General features: G+C 41.3%; 1 long non-coding RNA gene across 2 annotated transcripts; it reads left to right on the top strand.

Moving 5' to 3' along the window:
• The first annotated feature begins 12,969 nt into the window (after positions 1-12,969).
• On the top strand, positions 12,970-16,561 carry LOC123159826 (uncharacterized). Of its 2 annotated transcripts, XR_006479881.1 has the most exons (5): positions 12,970-13,605; positions 13,679-13,855; positions 13,941-14,612; positions 15,627-15,702; positions 16,171-16,561. It is a non-coding gene; the product is annotated as an uncharacterized lncRNA (long non-coding RNA). The 2 variants fall into 2 exon arrangements; XR_006479880.1 differs by having other exon boundaries at positions 12,970-13,855.
• The last annotated feature ends 1,722 nt before the right edge of the window (positions 16,562-18,283 follow it).

The raw sequence follows: 18,283 nt of genomic DNA, 5'->3' as shown, positions 1-18,283 counted from the left end.
ACACTCCAATACCAGAAGGATTTCTTGGTTTTATTTAATGACCTTCTTGAATGTCATTCACTTAGAAAGGTAGTAATCCAATCTGTGATATTAAGGCAAATTATTAGTCATATTAAAGTGCAAAAGGCCCTATAGGAGTCAAAGCATGACTTTTATGGTTATACTGTAATTTGCAAGATCTGAGATTTATGCAAGTGTACAATTAGAGAAAAGCCAATTAAATAGATTTTCACATTCAGAATAGTACGATTAGCAGTAGCACTTCAATTTTTTCATGTTTGATTAGCTTGCTAGGTGGTTATCACTAAGCATGTTGGAACGATGAGCATAACCTAACTTAGTTCAGTACGTGTTGCAGCAAATTAGTTCAGTACGTACGAAGCTGTTGCTAATTTCAATGCCTGGCTGTTGCAAGTTTCTAATGAAATAGTACTTCAGGTCAAAGGTCAGGGAATATACACTTTTGTTATCATGGTTGTTTCCTTATAGTGAACAACTTTGATCACCACTTCAGCAGCTACTATCTATAAGAAGACATTAGCTAAGTAGATACAGGCAAAGAAAGCATGTAGGCAAAACCAGAATTAAAAACATCCTTCTCAATGGAGCTCGTGCAGTTCGGAAGACCCTAATCATCGATGAGGGACCCCTCCGATGGTAGCATGGCGTGACAATTGCCGTCAATGACAACACCCAAAGTACCTTGCACAATCCATCGATCCAGTTCGGAACAATCAAGCACATACCTTGCAAAGTGATGTGGATCTGAAGCAGAGGTGGGAAGGTAAAGGCTCAGGTGAGGTGGAATGAGACATTGATATAGACGTGCACGCATGAGAATAAGGTGGTGCCCAGGATGGATCTCCATCGGAGGAGGCCGGATCCGCTGGGGAGGAGGTCGCTGTAGTACCTGCCATCTGTGCGATGGATCACGGGGCTGGCAGGCAGGGGGAGGGGATAGGAGGGAGCAGGTGGGCTAGAGCGCAGATGGCGGGTGCCCCCGACGATGGCTGGGAAGGATGGTGGAGGAGGTGGATGAGGATGGCGGCGGCGGCGTCTGCGGTTGCGCCTCGTCCGCAGCCGTGCTGGTGGTGGTCGATGCGAGAGCCGGATGGCGTTGGCCAGAATCAGACAGGGGCGACAAAGATTTAGAGGAGAGAGAGAATGGAGGCGATGAGCGATGGGAGGAAGGGCCACCGGCGATTGGGGTGGCCTCAGATCCGCCCTTCGTGGCCACCTATTTCATGGGACGAACACCCGTGCTCACCGTCGGGCTCGCCTTCGGCCGCTGCCTTGCCGACATTCACGACGTAGAGCCCCTTCCTCCGATCCCATTTGCCAGAGAGGCAGCGCCATCCTTCATCGCAGAGAACGAGTCCACACTGAGATCCCAACCAGATCGTGATTCACCTCCCCAAACCGCAGCGGCACATCCCACTCCATCAACGACCAACCTATATGAGGCGGAGGGTCAGTGTAGGATGCGAGCGCCGTCACCATGGACGTGGGACGCCGTAGATGGGAAGGAGGCGGCGACGGCGTCTGTGTTAGGAAGATCGCACGACGGCAGCGACGTTTACTCGAGGGGATCGAGAGGAGCTGCGTTTGGTGCCGGGTGGGTTCTTTGGTGCGTGCGTGGGGCTGGAGATTGTGATAGGTGATCAGGTGAGGGCGTGCCATACCTGGATTGATAGCCTTACCATACCTGGTGGTAATTTAAATTTATTACCATATTCGATATTTCCCGAGTTATGGCCTTACCATACTTGGATTGATAGCCTTTGGGGTAATTTAAATTTATTACCATATAATTACCATATTCAAAATATCCTGAGTTATGACCTTACCATACCTGGATTGATTTATTACTATACGTGGATTAATTATGATTTATTACTATATGATTTATTACTATACGTGGATAGCCTTACCATACCTGGTGGTAATTTAAATTTATTACCATATTCGATATTTCCCGAGTTATGGCCTTACCATACTTGGATTGATAGCCTTTGGGGTAATTTCAATTTATTATCATATAATTACCATATTCAAATTTTCCTGAGTTATGACCTTACCATACCTGGATTGATTTATTACTATACGTGGATTAATTATGATTTATTACTATATGATTTATTACTATACGTGGATAGCCTTATCATACCTGGTGGTAATTTAAATTTATTACCATATTTGATATTTCCCGAGTTATGGCCTTACCATACCTGGATTGATAGCCTTTGGGGTAATTTAAATTTATTACCATATAATTACCATATTCAAAATTTCCTGAGTTATGACCTTACCATACCTGGATTGATTTATTACTATACGTGGATTAATTATGATTGATTACCATAAATACGTTGGGTATTGCCCGTCAGACGAGAAAAGAGAAAAACCGGTGGGAGGGGCTGGTGGGAGGTGGGAGGAAGAAAAACCGGTTGAAAATAAACCGGTTGAAAATAAACCGGTTGAAAGTGGGGGGGACTATTCAACCAATTCGTTCATTAGGAGTAGAGATAGCCATGTAGCCTTTTGTATTTACCCCATTGTATAATGGGTTTTCCGCACATTTCCTACAGAGAAAACCACGGTGTTCTTCAAAGTTTTCAGGGCGGTGGGCTGGAATGACACGAAGCCCGTTGTGCTCATGTGCATCAGTCCCACCAAGCAGTGGCGGAGCTACACCAGAATTCCTGGGGGGACACAAAATTGGAGCGTCTGAGTGGGCAAAAAACTATTTTTCTTTCAACGAGGCCTTCTACTTAATATTTTCTTCAAAGAATTGTCCAAAGTTTTTTTTGGGGGGGGGGTCATAGCCCCCCAACAATACACCAAGCTCCGTCACTGCCACCAAGTATGTATTCTAGCTTCTCCATTATCTCACTCACTTTATAATTTGTAAAAAGAATGTTATAGCACATGTGGCCCATCACAAGATTTTCGTACAATGACTTGCGAGGATTGCATTCTTTATTTGACTTTCTGCAAGTAATCTTTGAATCCAAGCATGTACCTGCCGACCTTCTCAGTTTTTGTCGATACTAAGATGGCAAATGACAAGATATCAATGTGAATCCTGGTATACTACTCAACTAGTTGCCTTTTTGTTAAAGGCTATTTCAACACATGCCTTTGAAAATTTAGACAAAGTAATGTGTTTAAACATTTATAAGACTAACATAATCATCACATAAATGTGTTGTCCCTGCTGTTCTTTCCTAATTCTGATTAATCATTTTTATGGCTGAGAATCTTGTTATGCTTTTCTTGTTGGAACTTGGTATTATCGAAGTTCGCAAATTATTTTCTATGAAGCTTGTACGTTCTTTTAATCTTTTTCAGATCCATAGATCTGTTGTTGAGAGCTTTGGATAAAGAGGGAAAACATGCATCTTACCCAGAGTTTACCCATCCCTCGCCATAGGCAAGGAAGCTCACCTGCACGTCTTCAACAACGGCAAGGTGGGTATTAAAGTGTCAAAACTCAGCACATGGGAGATGAAGAAGCACAGGTGGAGCTTGAGGAGAATTAAAGGAAGAGAAAATATGTAGCTTTGGGGGGCAAATGACTGAATTCTTCATAATTTAATCATCTAAAAATGTATTCCTTCAGTAAATATGCAAGGGTTGGGGGGGCAGCGCCCCCCCTCAGAACTAGACATAGCTCCGCCGCTGTGAAGAAGCCAATAATGAGCGATGCCTAGCTAGTTTAGTTGAACACCTGTGCATTGCCATGACCTTGTCATACGGCATACTCTACATAGTTGTTCTGGTGCACTTTCATCTCTCCATCTTTGAAGTATCTCTTATGTGGTTCACTTCCCCTTTTGAATGAATTCACCCTTCTGTCAATCACAAATCCTTATTCAACAGTCAATAAATTGCCTTCGTCGTACATTACCTACATTAGAGTACCATGTTGACTTGTTGAGAGAACAAATCAAGACAGCAGAGCAGGTGTGATGTTGAAGATCATCCTTGCCCCGTGGGAGCTGAGCAATCCCCCCACCCCCTTCTATTCTTTGGACATCAGTAAACATGACTAATAATAACCAATACCAAAACTAAGATGAGGCAGTTGGCCTGTTAGGAAGGTCGAGGGTTTGTTCCATTTCAAGAAAACTGGGAGGTTGATGATGTATTTCATTTCCCCAAAAAAGGGAAAATGTATCACTACGAGAAAATCTAACTGTCATTCACAATATTGAAAAAAAGATGGGACCAACCAGGACTAGTCCTTGTTGGCTATTAGGAAATATGCAACTAGTATTCCCATGTTGTTTTCTCCCCAGCTAGGTATGATTCTGGGTAGACATAGAACCCTACTCATTGGAACTCTTTGGCATTGTACAGATGACAGTGACACTGGCAATTGCAAATTATGTGTAAAGTATTTTTGTGTAACCGATATGTTCTATGAAGAGCATCGTTTGCTAGCAGCGAAGAGTTTTTTGAAATTGTAAACCCTCAAGATTTTGGATTCTACTAATGGAAGATAAACTCTTATTCTTGGAGAGCTAACTTGACTGTTAAAAATAAAGACTGCACAGGACCATGCTTCTTGTGTCATCACGTGTTGGATTTGGGAGCACGTGACCTTCTAGGAAAGGGCGCTTCAGCCTCTAGTAAGTACTACCTCTGTTTGGGTTTAGGCCTCCTTGTAAGACTAATCACAATGGGTAGTAACTTAGACTAGTAACATATGCATGTTACTAGTCTAAGTTACTACTCCCTCTGTTTTTATTTACTCTGCATATTAGAGTTGTCTGAAGTCAAATTTCATAAAGTTTGACCAAGTTTATAAAAAATAATATAAACATTTATCATAACAAATCTATATGATGTGGAAGTACATTCAATAACAAATCTAATTGTATTGATTTGTTATTTCTTATGTTAATATATTTTTTATAAACTTGGTCAAATTTTATAAAGCTTGACTTTTACCAAAGTTAATACGGGACTAAATAAAAACGGAGGGAGTATAGTGGAGAGTAACATATGTGTGGTAATATGCAACATTTTATTTATTAGGCTATAAACTCATCTTGTCTTGATATGTGTGATGTTACTCATACTACTAGTAACTAGTTATGTTACCACATGCATCTCTTTCTTTATTTATTACTTGCCACATCATTTATTTTGTCTAGATATATGTGTGATGTTACTACCTATGTTACTCCCACTGTGGGTAGTCTAATTTGGATTGAATATTGACCATGTATTTACCTAAAAATATATAAAGTATACGCTACACAAAGTATATTGTTTGATTTGTATTTGAAAGAGGTTTCCTATGGTATAATTTTCGTGACATGTATTTTGTATTTTATTAGTTAAATTCATGATCAAACTTTGGTTCAAAATGGAAGCGGAGCCTAATAAAAGTCAGACGAAGATCGTAGTTACTTGCAAAAAGAGCCTCTTGTAAGTAGTACCAGGAAAACACCACCGGTTCCAGCCTAAAGACAACAAAGAAAAGCTCAAGCAGTCGCAACACACAGTCACACACCATAGATCCATCGTTGCATCGGATCAGAGAACTCCAAGTCTGCCATCAGAGTCTCCAAGTTGCAAAGTCCTTGCCAGGAGAAGAAGCTTCTCCACCCCACGTCCAACTTCCCTTTACGCTTCCCGGCGGTAGCGGATTGAACACATTACTTAGAAAGGGTGAATAAATTTTTCTGGGTCCTTCATCGAACTCCATAGGGCCCATGGACCATGGTACAACAATGAACAACCGCCATCCTAAAAAGTTGGTTTTGTCCCCCGGCGTCCCCAAAGCACAATCAATGGAACCTTGGAATTAATTTGGCGCCCCGACCACAAGCCCACGTCCCCTTAGAATCCGGGCAAAGGAACAACGCGTGTTCCACGATTCCACCTTTTTGACGTTCTTCAAGGATGAGGCTTGCCTGCTTCGCATCGGTGCTGCTCAGCAGCATCCCTGGTTGATGGCAATGGTGACGGCATGGGCTAGCCGCAATGACCAGACCATCAAGGTCGAGGGCCGGTAGGGATGGAGATGGACAGATGGGGGAGCTGGCTCGCCTATGCGCTCCTCTGTTCCTTTTGTTCCGACGAGGAAGCGATGAGATACCGGATACGGTACAAGAAAAATAAATGGTTGATATCATTTCTTTTACGGTGAAAAGGGATGGGGTACAAGGAACGTGTGCGGAGCATGGATGGGAGCACGAACGCGGAGCAGGCAAGCCTCGTCTGTTCTCCAACCACCTGGATGCACGCCCGAACACACATCCAAGTGATTTTTATGTTTGTTTATGCGCCATCTGAGTTTTCCATAAGTGTAACATACGCATCATACATTATTATAGAGCGACTTAGTAGGAAGAACGGCGACGGCGCGGACGGGCTCCTGCGCTCCTGCTAGCTGGACAAGCGAATGAACGACGCGTTGCGCAATGTATTCTATGCGGGCGTATGGATACGGTGACCGTACGGACGTCCAGTATAGACGCGCGGAGACGGAGTCGTGGGAAATGACGGCAACATCTCGGTCCAGGATTGTCATGTTCCGTTGATACAGGTGCGGTAGCACTGTACATAAAAACGTCCGTCCGATGCATCCGTTACAGGACCGCCGTGCGCAGAACGGATAAGCCTGTACCACGATGTGGGACCATGGTAACCCGACCGGCACTGAAAAGTACTCTCTCCGTCCGAAAATACTTGTCATCAAAATGAATAAAAAGAGATGTATCTCGAACTAAAATACATCTAGATACATCTCCTATTATTCATTTTAATGACAAGTATTTTCAGACGGAGGGAGTAAATGCTAAAACTGTCGTCTCCCTTGGGCAGCCGCCTAAGGCGAGAAGCTCATGGCAATGGAGATCGCGACCTCCAGAGGCGATGGAATCGAGTTCTTATCGGATCCAGTTGACAGGTAAATTTTGGCACCCCCAGTTTATGATTTCTGTTTCAGGTCCAACACGTAGCTGATAGTTTCATACGTATACTTCTTAATTTGAAAAAAGATTTCCCCTGCCCGATCTGGGCGGCGCAGATGCGCCGCTGGACCATGGTGCAAGCCAAGCTTTAGTATGCGCGCCCGCTGAAGCATTGCTGATGCGGGAGACGCCGCACTAGACTTAAAAATGGATTTGGACATCACTTGCGAGCAGTGGCGAATCTACCGGTGAGGCTTCGATAGGCTCGAGCCTACCCTGCAAAATCGCGAAATTGTTTTTTAATAGTATGCATCGGCAGGCCCAGCCCAGAAAAAGCTGGCCAGCCAGCCCATGCGGCCTATCTAATGCATAGGCAGAACAGCCACACCCGCACGAGCAGACAACACCCGCAGCCCGCACGGCCGCAGACAACACCTGCTAATTTCTCTCTGGACTCCGTCTAATTTCTTTTGATGCTTGTTCAGTGCGTGTCCTGCTCCGTTGTCAAATGTTGATAATTTATTTGCTGTAGGCTTTAGCTAGTTTAGTGCCAGTGAGTAGGTACTAGCTAGCTCTATTATAATTAATTCACGAACTAATTTCTATCCATATTTCGTTATTGTCAGTTTAATTGGTAAAACCATTTTTTTCCAAAATTTGATATTATTCAAAAAATCCACAAAAAATACAGTAAATACACATGTTTCCAGTAGTATTCAGAAATTGTTAGCTTATTTGGGCAATATGATTAGTAGATAATGTCTATTATAGTGAACAGATTTAAAATTTGCTTCTAAATTTGACATTTTTCAAAAAATCAAGAAAAATTCTAGTGATTTGTACATGTTTGCAGTAATAATCTGGGAAACTTTGAGCTTATTTGGACGAATGGATTTGGACAATGGTTATCTCGCTAAACAAATTCATTTTTTGTCCAAAATTTGATATTTAAAAACAAAGGGAAGAATTTTCTAGTAAATAACATGTTTCCAGTAGTAATCTGGGAAAAAAGTTCAGTTTATTTGTACAAAATCATTAGGAAATAATCATTTTTTCTTCAAAAGAGCGTTCAGTTTTCTCGGCATAAACTTCGAGCCCACCCTCCATTTTCTTTCTAGATTCGCCACTGCTTGCGAGGGGGTTCCCCTGTCTGCACCGGCGCCCGAGCAATCTACAGGCAAAGACAACCCTCAAGCTCCTGGTTGCGCTAAAAGGTATAGCTCTACAGCATTGTGCTTCTCGTTCAATCATAGCTCTAATTGCTAAGATCTTGTTACAATATTCAAACCATGTTTATCATATCGGTTGTTGTATGGGCGTGCCATGTACTGAAGAAGGCTTTAAACATATATTACTGACAAAACATGCATCTTGATTATGCAGAATCCGTATGGGGTGTGCACCTGATAAACGACCCCCATGTGCTGCCAGGATGAGTGCATTGGAAATGACATTACGAAGCTATGCAGAAAAGAAAACTGAAACGGTCATAGTTCCTGCTCTGGGAAGCAACTTCGATACACTGGGGGAAGCTTATGATTACTACAATCTATATTCATGGGAGATTGGCTTTGGCAAGAGCCGGCTAAATGCCGAAAGAATAAAATGCATGCAAGAGATAGTTTGTGGTTGTTCTGTAAGTACTTAATTCAGTTAACTAGCACATATCGCCACCTAGGTTGCAAAGCATATATGACAGAAACAGAAATATGACACTGACGCTCTAGTACTTGTTTTCATGGTTTTAGTGGATCCCAAAGAAGGGTAACATAAGGACATGCTGATGCAGATGCCTTGCAATGATACGGTTGGTGCGATCAGCTGACAATGGCTGCTCTTAGCCGGTTAATTATTGTTCAACAAAGTTCTGTTTTCTCAGCTTTAGTGTTTTCTATCCGAATTGCGTGTCTCACGAATGTGTCAAGCTAACATTACAAAAATTTAATACCCCTTCAAAATCACAGTCCCTCAAAATCTTGAGTAACATATTAATTAGTACTGAAGTTACTTCACTAATTTTGTATGTACTGATCCATTCTTTTTTACTCGAATGAGTTAATATTCTATCGAACATATGTCATGGTGTCATAACTTTAAGTTTGTTCAGGCATGAAAGAGTGCCATGTTAGACATTAGACCGCATCCTCACACGCAAATGAGATGGTAACACCATAAAATATTTTCCAAGAATAGCCGTCCATATAATTCCTTAAGTTCTATTTCTTATATTTGTTTCCCATTCGCATGAAATATGATAGGTGAACTATTATTTGCACATAAACAAAAAGACACGACACTATTGAAAAATCACAATCTACGAGATCAAAAGCACTACGCTTGGTCTATTAATACTAGAAAGATCCATTATTTTAACATACGATATAGTTCGAGTTAATCGATGATAAACACAAGTTAATGTGTACATTTTTGTTGTCTAATTTTGGGATCAATAATGTAGTAGTTTTCCCATATTTGTATTTTAACATAAGTGCTAGATTCATAATACAAATACATTTTCAAAACGCAAGAATACAATAAAATTAAATAAAAATGATATTACTATACTTGGACTTCGGATACTATACTTGCATTAAATTAGTTCTTTTCAAATGGGTTGACTTTAACATATTTTGTAATAATAATAATAATAAAAACAATAACATAAATAATAATTTTGATAAAATATGTATGGACTTAATACATATAAGAAATTCAATCATAAAACATAATAGACAATTAAAAGATTGAGCCCGCACAATAAAGTCGTAATATTGGGTTCCAATTTTTCTTTAGCCAAATCAAATAATATGATATTATTAAAAAAATTGAAAAATCATCGAGCGGGCCAGTTTATTAGTTGAGAATTAAAGGTAAATAAACTATTCCAGCAATTGCATACACCAGCGGCAACATAAGTGATGCGGAAGGCAGTGCTATCGGGGATTTAATGGGAGCCACTAGTTAACAAGCCCTCCAAGCCTCACAACGATCAACGCCACATGGCGCGCTCTCAGCCATTCGCCACTTGTCGCGCTCTGGGCGCTCCCTCCGGATTTTGTTTTTTTATTTTTCTGCACGCGTTTTCGGCTTTCTAAACTGTTTTTTTGAGTCTTTTCGATGTTTCGGTTTTTCACCGGTCTTCCTTAGCTTTTCGATAAAAAAATTGAATTTTTTTGTGTGCAAAAGACGCGTTTCCTTTTTTTCTTCTTTCGTGGGAGTCATGGTTTTGCTTCCACGAGAGGCACGGTTTTGCTTTCGCAGGAGTCACGGCCATGCCTCTCGGAAACGAAAAAAAAAACGCGTTTTTTTGTTTTTTGTTTCCTTTCGCGAGAGTCACGGTTTTGCTTCCGCGAGAGTAACGGCCGTGTCTCTCGGAAACGGAAAAAACACTTTTTTTGTTTTTTTCCTTCCGCAAGAGTCACGGTTTTGCTTCTGCGAGAGGCACGGTTGTGCTTTTGCGAGAGTCACGGCCGTGACTCTCAGAAACGGAAAAAAACGCGTTCTCTGTTTCTTTTTCCTTTCGTGAGAGTCACGGTTTTGCTTTCGCGATAGGCATGGTTGTGCTTTCGCGAGAGACACGGCCGTGCCTCCTCGGAAACGAAAAAAAAACGTGTTTTCTCACTTTTGTTTCGTGAGAGTTACGGTTTTGCTTTCGCGAGAGGCACAGTTGTGATTTCGTGAGAGGCATGGTTGGTTTTTTTGTGAAGAAAAAAGTTCATGAAAATCTATCAAAATGGGATCTAGTTTTGAAGATCTCAAGGCGATGAATCCAACAGTGAAAACGGTTCGAAATTTGGACGCACGATTTAAAAACAATGTTTTGAATAAACGGATTTACGAAAAAGAGAAAACTCTCAGGTTGCGATAAGTGACGCACATGCAACGCACCACTTATCGCAACCTGGGGATATTGAAGTAATCTTTTTAAATACTCCTCGACTAGTAGTCATTTTGGAATTTCATAGGATTGAATGGGAACAGACCAACAATGACCCGTGGGCTAGGTTAAATACATCTGGTGGGCCGCACATCAGAAAATTCTACAAACCCGTTACCGGCCGGTACAGAACAGTGCTCAAACGATACATTACAAAACACCGTTGACCCTCTTCTCACGTCGTCAACAGCATAGACTCCCACGGCGTCTCTTGCCCATCACGTATGCGCATTACTCTGCTCACCCGCCACCTGCTATACGCGGGCATCTCGCATCTCCAGCTGATGGAACGCGTGACGATAACGAGAGCGCGCAAGCTCGTCCACGCCGAGCATTTTTCGGACTTAGGCCCAGTTCTTTTGCCAGAATCTGGGGATTCTCCCAGAATCTGGGGATTCTCCTAGAATCCGACCCTTACCCAGCTTCTTCCAGAATTTTTGAGCCTCATTTGTTTTACGATCCTATCTAGTTAGGGTCTAATTAGATAGAATTGTAAAACAAATGGGGCTGACAGATTCTGGGAGAAGCTGGGTAGGGGTTGGATTCTGGGAGAATCCCCAGATTCTGGCAAAAGAACTGGGCCTTAGTAGTACACTTATCTTGGGCCGAATCTCTATATGTAGGGCATTGAAATGAATCACTTCTGGATTTTGCCCATTAAGCTTTTCGTCTCATGCTTCGCTTAAAGGCAACATTTGATTACAAATTAGCCAATCGTCTACCACGTTTTGCTCCCTTTGGTTACCAATCTCTCTCTCTCTCTCTCTTGTTTACATATAAGTTGTTTTATTACGTATCTTATATATTTTATTACAAGTAGAAGTCTTGCATCATATTTGACTACATAGATGGTTATATAAGTGACATATATAGCTTGAGAGAAAAACTAGTTTAGCTTCTGTTAGTATGATAGAATAACTACTTCAGCGATACAGCGGCGGCCAATGCCGGTCGTGGAAAGGCCGCCGCCAGGGCACTAGAGGCTACATTGGCAGTGGTCGTGGTGGCCCTAGGAAGCAGAGGGGCTCCTTCGCGAACGGCAGGTAACCGCCGGATAATGTTGTGGCGGCCCTGCGGCGCCGTTCCGCCGCTGGAGGGACCACGACGACGGCATAAAAGGTGAAGGCGGTGCGGTAGGGCAGGGTGGTCATGCGTACGGGGTGGTCGTCCGGTATAAGGTTTTGTTTCTCTTTTCTAGTTTTTTAGTTAAAAGGTTGAGATATCGACCTTTTTATGTAAATTATGACCTAACTTGAATAAAAACCCTCATGGTTGCATGAAATTCATCCGTTTAGTTCAAACAGTGGTTGAAATATATGCAAAGAACATTGGATGGCTCGCTCCCACATCCGTGTCCGCGCATTGGTTCTCCTGTCCGCCGCAGATGGATGTTGGAGCAAATTTGCGGGTCAGAACCGTAGATGCCCTTAGCTAAGAATAGTAGATGAGTAGAAATCATCATTTAATTATGCATGTGTACAGTACACATATGATTTAGGAAATCTTTCATTTTCTTGCCAACTAAGCATATATTTGGGCTAGATCATCGCGACTGAGTTTGTAATGACTTGCCATTGTTAATGCTTCCTTTTGATATCAGAAGATACTGTATTAGATAGATTTATTGTATAAACAATCTACACCAATTAATGCCCTGATTTTAAAACATAAGGACGTGATATTTACTTAATTATTTATTATAATTAATAATGCATTCATTTTACACCATCAAACTATGAGTACAAAAGGTATCATGATATATTTTCATAGCTAATGCATCCCTGGTAGTATTGATTCCCGCAGCTTTATTTTTAACAAATTTGACTCCCCAAATATTGATTGATTTGATAACTAAAATATTGATATAGAAGATATTATTAATTATCATTAAACAATTGACATAAATAGGCCGCACTATCTTTACTACTATTAAACAAGAAAACATATTCATCGTTAAGTGCACACAGCCTATTGTACACATAACAACACAGATCAATTCCAACCTCACGATCAGGACACTTAATTTAATCTAACCGTTAAGATTATGCTAATCCTCAGCCGAGACTGCATTTAGCAATTTGCTCCGGCGGACGAAAACTCTGCCGAACCAAACTTCCGCGCTCCCCGCATCCACCCAATACATCTCTTCCCCAATCCAAGGAATGTTTTGCCGCCGCTCCGTGCGCTTCGGCCCTGATTCAGCGCCGCCTCGCCGTCCGTGCGCCCACTGCGCGGTTGCCGCTTGCCACGCCTCACCCGTCGGGGTCGAGGGTTCGCCTGCAAGCATGATCGGCGGCACCAGCCGCCACGTCGACCTCTTGCGGCGCTCCTCCAACCCCGACCTCCAGCGGTGCTCCTCTGGTACTCCACACCCTGACGCACCACCCACTTCTCCGTCCCCATGCCCCGATCCCCTTCGTCCTCCTCTTCCCAAGCCGCTGGCGTCCACCACATATCCTCTCCCCTTCTCTACAGCCCAGCCCATCCCCACACGGCGAGCCCCTACAGATCGAGGCGTCCATTGCGCTCCCTTGCGATGGTCGCCCGGCGGTAACCCATAACCCAGCTCCTCCCTTCCTCCTCTTCTCCATCGCAGGGGGATGTCACATCCTTCCACCGCAAGGACGTCGTCGACGGAACGGCCCGGATGCTGATTCCGTTGCTGCCTGCGCCTGAAACCACGCGGACACCACTTCCTCGATGTGACCGGCGCCACACTCCACGCGAACGCCATATCTGGTAATCTGGTTATGCGTGTAGGTTTAACTGAAGTTCAGATGTTATTTTATTACTAAAAGGAGGCAGAAGGTAGTGAGAGCGAGGATGATGGGGATGAAGCGGAAGCGGAGGACGTGACTCCCAAGTTGTGCTTTACTAGCCACACAAACTTCAGCTCTCGCAGTTTGTCTCGGAGTTCCGTCGGACAAAATTCTCAGGGAAGCTCAGGACGGTTGCTTGGGCTCCAGGAAGAACTTCTGTATTAACATGGGTGAGTGGATTGTGAGGTTAAATTTGTTCTTCTGATTTGGGGGCTGGGATTGGGTTTAATTGATTTGCGGTGCGTTTGCTTGCAGATGTCCAGAAGCTTGAGAGTGCAAACCGGATCAACTGGAGGTCCTTGGGATTGAAAATAACAAGAGAAACACAAAATTAAGGCATGTGCCGATTACGTCGAATTTGATATGCAATGCTCAGATGTTGTGTTACATGTTAATACAAATATAGCTGCTTCTTGCATGTTTAGGGCCTGCCATTCTCATGTGACTGATAGTGTGATAACTACTGTATCAGGACCATAATTAATATCTTCAGAGGATTTTGAACTGAACTTTGGTTTTGTCCGTTTTAGGTGTTATAGTAATTGTGTTTGTTTTTATTTCCTCACATATTCTGATTGCACAATAATTGTTTGGATATCATATTTGCATACGCTGGCTTGTTAAATACCATCAGTCTGGTGCCAATTTATGACTTCTGAATCTGGAATGTTCACAAGTATATTTCCGTCTCTTTACCAAAAACAAATGTGCAGAATTAGCATGTCCAATAATTGTTATCTTTATCTTTGTTGAATATGTTTTCATGACTTTTAGCTATAAACCATTCCGATGAGGAGTTTGTGGACTGCTTTAGTCGATGATTAATTCATGAAATTTCAGAGTTGCCTGGGGATGACGGTCCGGCCACATCCGTAGCAGGACGTGGCAGCGCTACCACTGCGAATACTTTGACAATAATAGCCTGATGTAAGCTTTTAAAAAAGCTAAATGCAATTTCTCCTTTCTAAAATAATGATTTTTTGATGCAATTTCTCCTTTCTATGAAATTTGGATGCAGTTTAAGCTAAAATAATGATTTTTTTGATAAGTTAGAATATGTAATTTAGTTCACGATTTTTTCCTTATTAGTGGAGATTTATTGTACAGGATCTTTAAAATAGAAGTGTTATTACTTGTAGTGTGCTTTTGTTGAATTTATATATGTAACTTTGAGACGGGCATTGCACGCGCAAGATTACTAGAGTTTTTCTTATTGTGCATCAGGTTAGCGATGTGTAGAAACATCAAACTCCATGCAGTCCAAGTAAATTCTATGTATTTTATTATATTAAGTTTGGATAAAGCAACCTAAGTAGAATAAAGAAAAGTAACTAGAGTTTGATAACCAGCAACCTAAGTAGAGTGGATAAAGCAAAATAACTAGAGTTTGATAACCAGCAACCTAACTAGAGTTTGGATAAAGCAACCTCACTTGTGCGCGAACAAGCTAGGTGTCTGAATTTTTTATGGTTATATGTCAAAATGAGATGCTTAGAGAATTGGCAATCAATGTAAGGCAACGGCAGCACGCAGATCGCCAAATGTTTGTCATTTCTTAGTCAGCAATCCAAATACTAATGGTAAACTGTTCAAACTACTATTCACATATTGTATTGAAAATTTAAGAAGAATCTGAAAAAAGTTGGAGTTTCCAGCCTAATCCTGGCTGAGTTTTTGTTTGGTTTCTATTCGTTATTTTTGTGGTACTATATTTTATACAAAATGACAAGGATAGGCCAAAAATCAAGAATGTGTTATATAGCCCCTGTCATAATCGGAATTACATAGCAGATCTTAAAATTGAGAGGCAACCCTGAAGCCCTACATGGGGTTTAGTGATGTCCGTGATTACTAGCATATTTTCCTACATTGTTTCTGTTGTATCCATTACCTTTATTATTTTTAATTGTGACATTTTGGTGAATGTTACGGTGGTGGCAGAGATCTCATAGCATGTGTGGAGTACCACCCATAGTGAATCATCAATAATTCCCACAGTGAATCATCAATAATACTGGTATGTTCTCTGCTCATATCTGTATTTTGTTTTTTACATGATAGATCGATTTAACTACATTTTACTATGTTATGCCTCAAGTGTACAGAGCTCATTCAGTTACATACAGATATTTTAAAACGTGTATTTATATACCTTCCCTTTTCTTTTCATTACCTTCCTTGTTGCTTGTTTTCTATTTTGTGGAACCGTGGAGCTATAGTTGATGGCCACACAATGCAATTAAGGTGCCTTTTACTGCAAACTCAATGCAACATTTTATTATTCCCAAAGAAGATGATGTGGTGATGAGAAAACGTAGCATATAGCTCATTATTTTTTACTTTCCGTCTCACCATTTTTGGAAACATTGTTTTCTGTTAGCAATATATTTTGGCAATGTTATTTTGTATATTGGTTTCTTTCACTCATGTTATCACCAAGATTTGTTGCTCCTGTTATGTCTGAGAATTTTGTTGACCTCGGCAGTGCTGCCCTTTGTATCTGGTTTGAGGCCTGGTTGAATGCATTGTTCGGGCAATTCTCTTCTAAATGAAAAGGCACAGCTCCTGAGGATGAAGGCAGGCTATGGATTCCACGGGCTTGATATGCACTTATAGCTTTGACCACACGCCGGTGGCTAGGTTGTCTGATAGGGAGTATTGTAGTTCCTGGTAATATATTAGGCCGATATGCTGTCAGGTGGGTCGGCGTGCCTACCAGTCTTGGCAAAGTAGAATCACCTGGTCATACACCTATATATATATTCTGAAGCATCTCCAACACTTGTCCTGGAAAAAATGCCTAAGAATTTTTGGCAATTGTAATACGCTCTTTCTGTTCATCAATATGGGTTGTGGGCTTCTAACTTTCAGGCATATTTGAGATCTGTATTTTGGACTCTTTCATATCTGCCGCATCATTCGGTCTTATAACTTTCAAGAACATGACATGATGTTTTCTTTTTCTTTTTTGCATTGTCCATTACTAACTTGTGTTCCAAAAAACACAAACAAGCGGTTACTTCTGAAAATCACTACAAGCATCTCTCAATGCTCAAGATACTGTAATACATTGGTCTATGCAGCTTTTAGGAACTTGTCTTGTCTTGTTAATTTCTTTTTTAGTTTTATGCATTGATGGAATAATAGAAAAGACCCTGTTATTCAGCTTGGAGGGTGAGTATTCACGGTTGCACATGTTTGCATTATACTGCTGAAAACTCTTCACACAATAACTCATAATCTTCAGAGGATGATTGTGAGCTAAGGAATCGACTTTCACCTTCTCAACTATATCGAGAATGCAGCTACAAACAACATCATGATGTCGTACAAGTGTTGCTTAACCGTGTAAGGATCATCCCCTAAAAAAAACCTGTCTAAGGATCAAGCAATATTAAGATAATTGGTTGTTCTTTTCTCTATGCATGAGCCTAAATTATAGTCGTAATATTATGTCGTGCTATCATAATATCTTCTTTATGCATTCCCATATATGGTTCTGGTTGTAATATTAATCAAAATGTGCGTTGCACGTGCACGCTTACTAGTGTATCTATATAACAGTAGGAGAGGTGAACACTACCACAAGCAAAAAGTATACCCAAAGAGCACTGATCATTGAAAAGGTAAGAAAGTACTAGTGCCTCTCGAAATGGCTATCTTCAAAAAGAAAGCAGGCGCCCTGTTTTTGGCAACTCTCATGGTCATCGCTACTCTTCGACTAGCCACAACGGTGAGTAACATACACTAGTAAATACACGTATCCCTAGACTATGTTACTACCTTCATAGTGGGTAGTAACATAAGTGTGGTAACATGCAAAGCTTCATTTATTAGGTTATAGACTCATATTGCATTGAGACATGTGATGTTACAGTAACTAGTTAAGTTACTATAACTACCTCTTTCCTCATTAACTCATTGCCACATAAGCAAATTTGCTGAGTTGGACTCGATGTTACTGCTAAAGTTACTCCCACTGTGGCTAGTCTTCTCTCCTCATGCGACGCAAACAACGAGGTGATGTTATTTTACATGTCTTCTTTATTCTCCTTGATCATTTGGTTAACATGCATATTGAAATGTTGAGATCCCATTAAAACTAGTGTATATTTAGGAATGCCAAAATATAAGGTGGCAAGCTATGTTGCACATAAGTGGCCTAACAAAATGTGTTGATCTGGTGCAGATACAAACAGATGCTCTCCCCCTACCTGCGAAGTGCTATGAGTTGGACTTACCTAACTGCACGTTGGAATCATGCAACAAATTTTGCCATGGAGGAAAGTGCACTTCCTACGATGGCTGTTGCTGCCCCATTGCCTAAGACACCACAAAAATGTTAAAAACAAATGGCTCGCATAATAAAAGAAATTCCTACATGCATAATACATATATGTATGTGCTAGCTCTGGCACTTTCTAATCCTATATCTAGCCTACTCCCTCTGTCCTGAATTACTTGTCGCAAAAATAAATAATATTAAATGTATCTAAAACTCAAATACGTCTACATACATCCATTTCCATGACAAGTAATTTTGGACGGAGGAGTACGATTCAAGCAAGCATGTTCTTTCTTCGGTATTGCGATTGATA

The sequence above is a fragment of the Triticum aestivum genome, chromosome 7B (genome assembly GCF_018294505.1).
Source record: "Triticum aestivum cultivar Chinese Spring chromosome 7B, IWGSC CS RefSeq v2.1, whole genome shotgun sequence".
In the NCBI taxonomy this organism is placed as follows: Eukaryota; Viridiplantae; Streptophyta; class Magnoliopsida; order Poales; family Poaceae; genus Triticum; species Triticum aestivum.
Note: the sequence above shows the minus strand (reverse complement) of the source record. Positions and strands in the feature narration are given on the sequence as shown.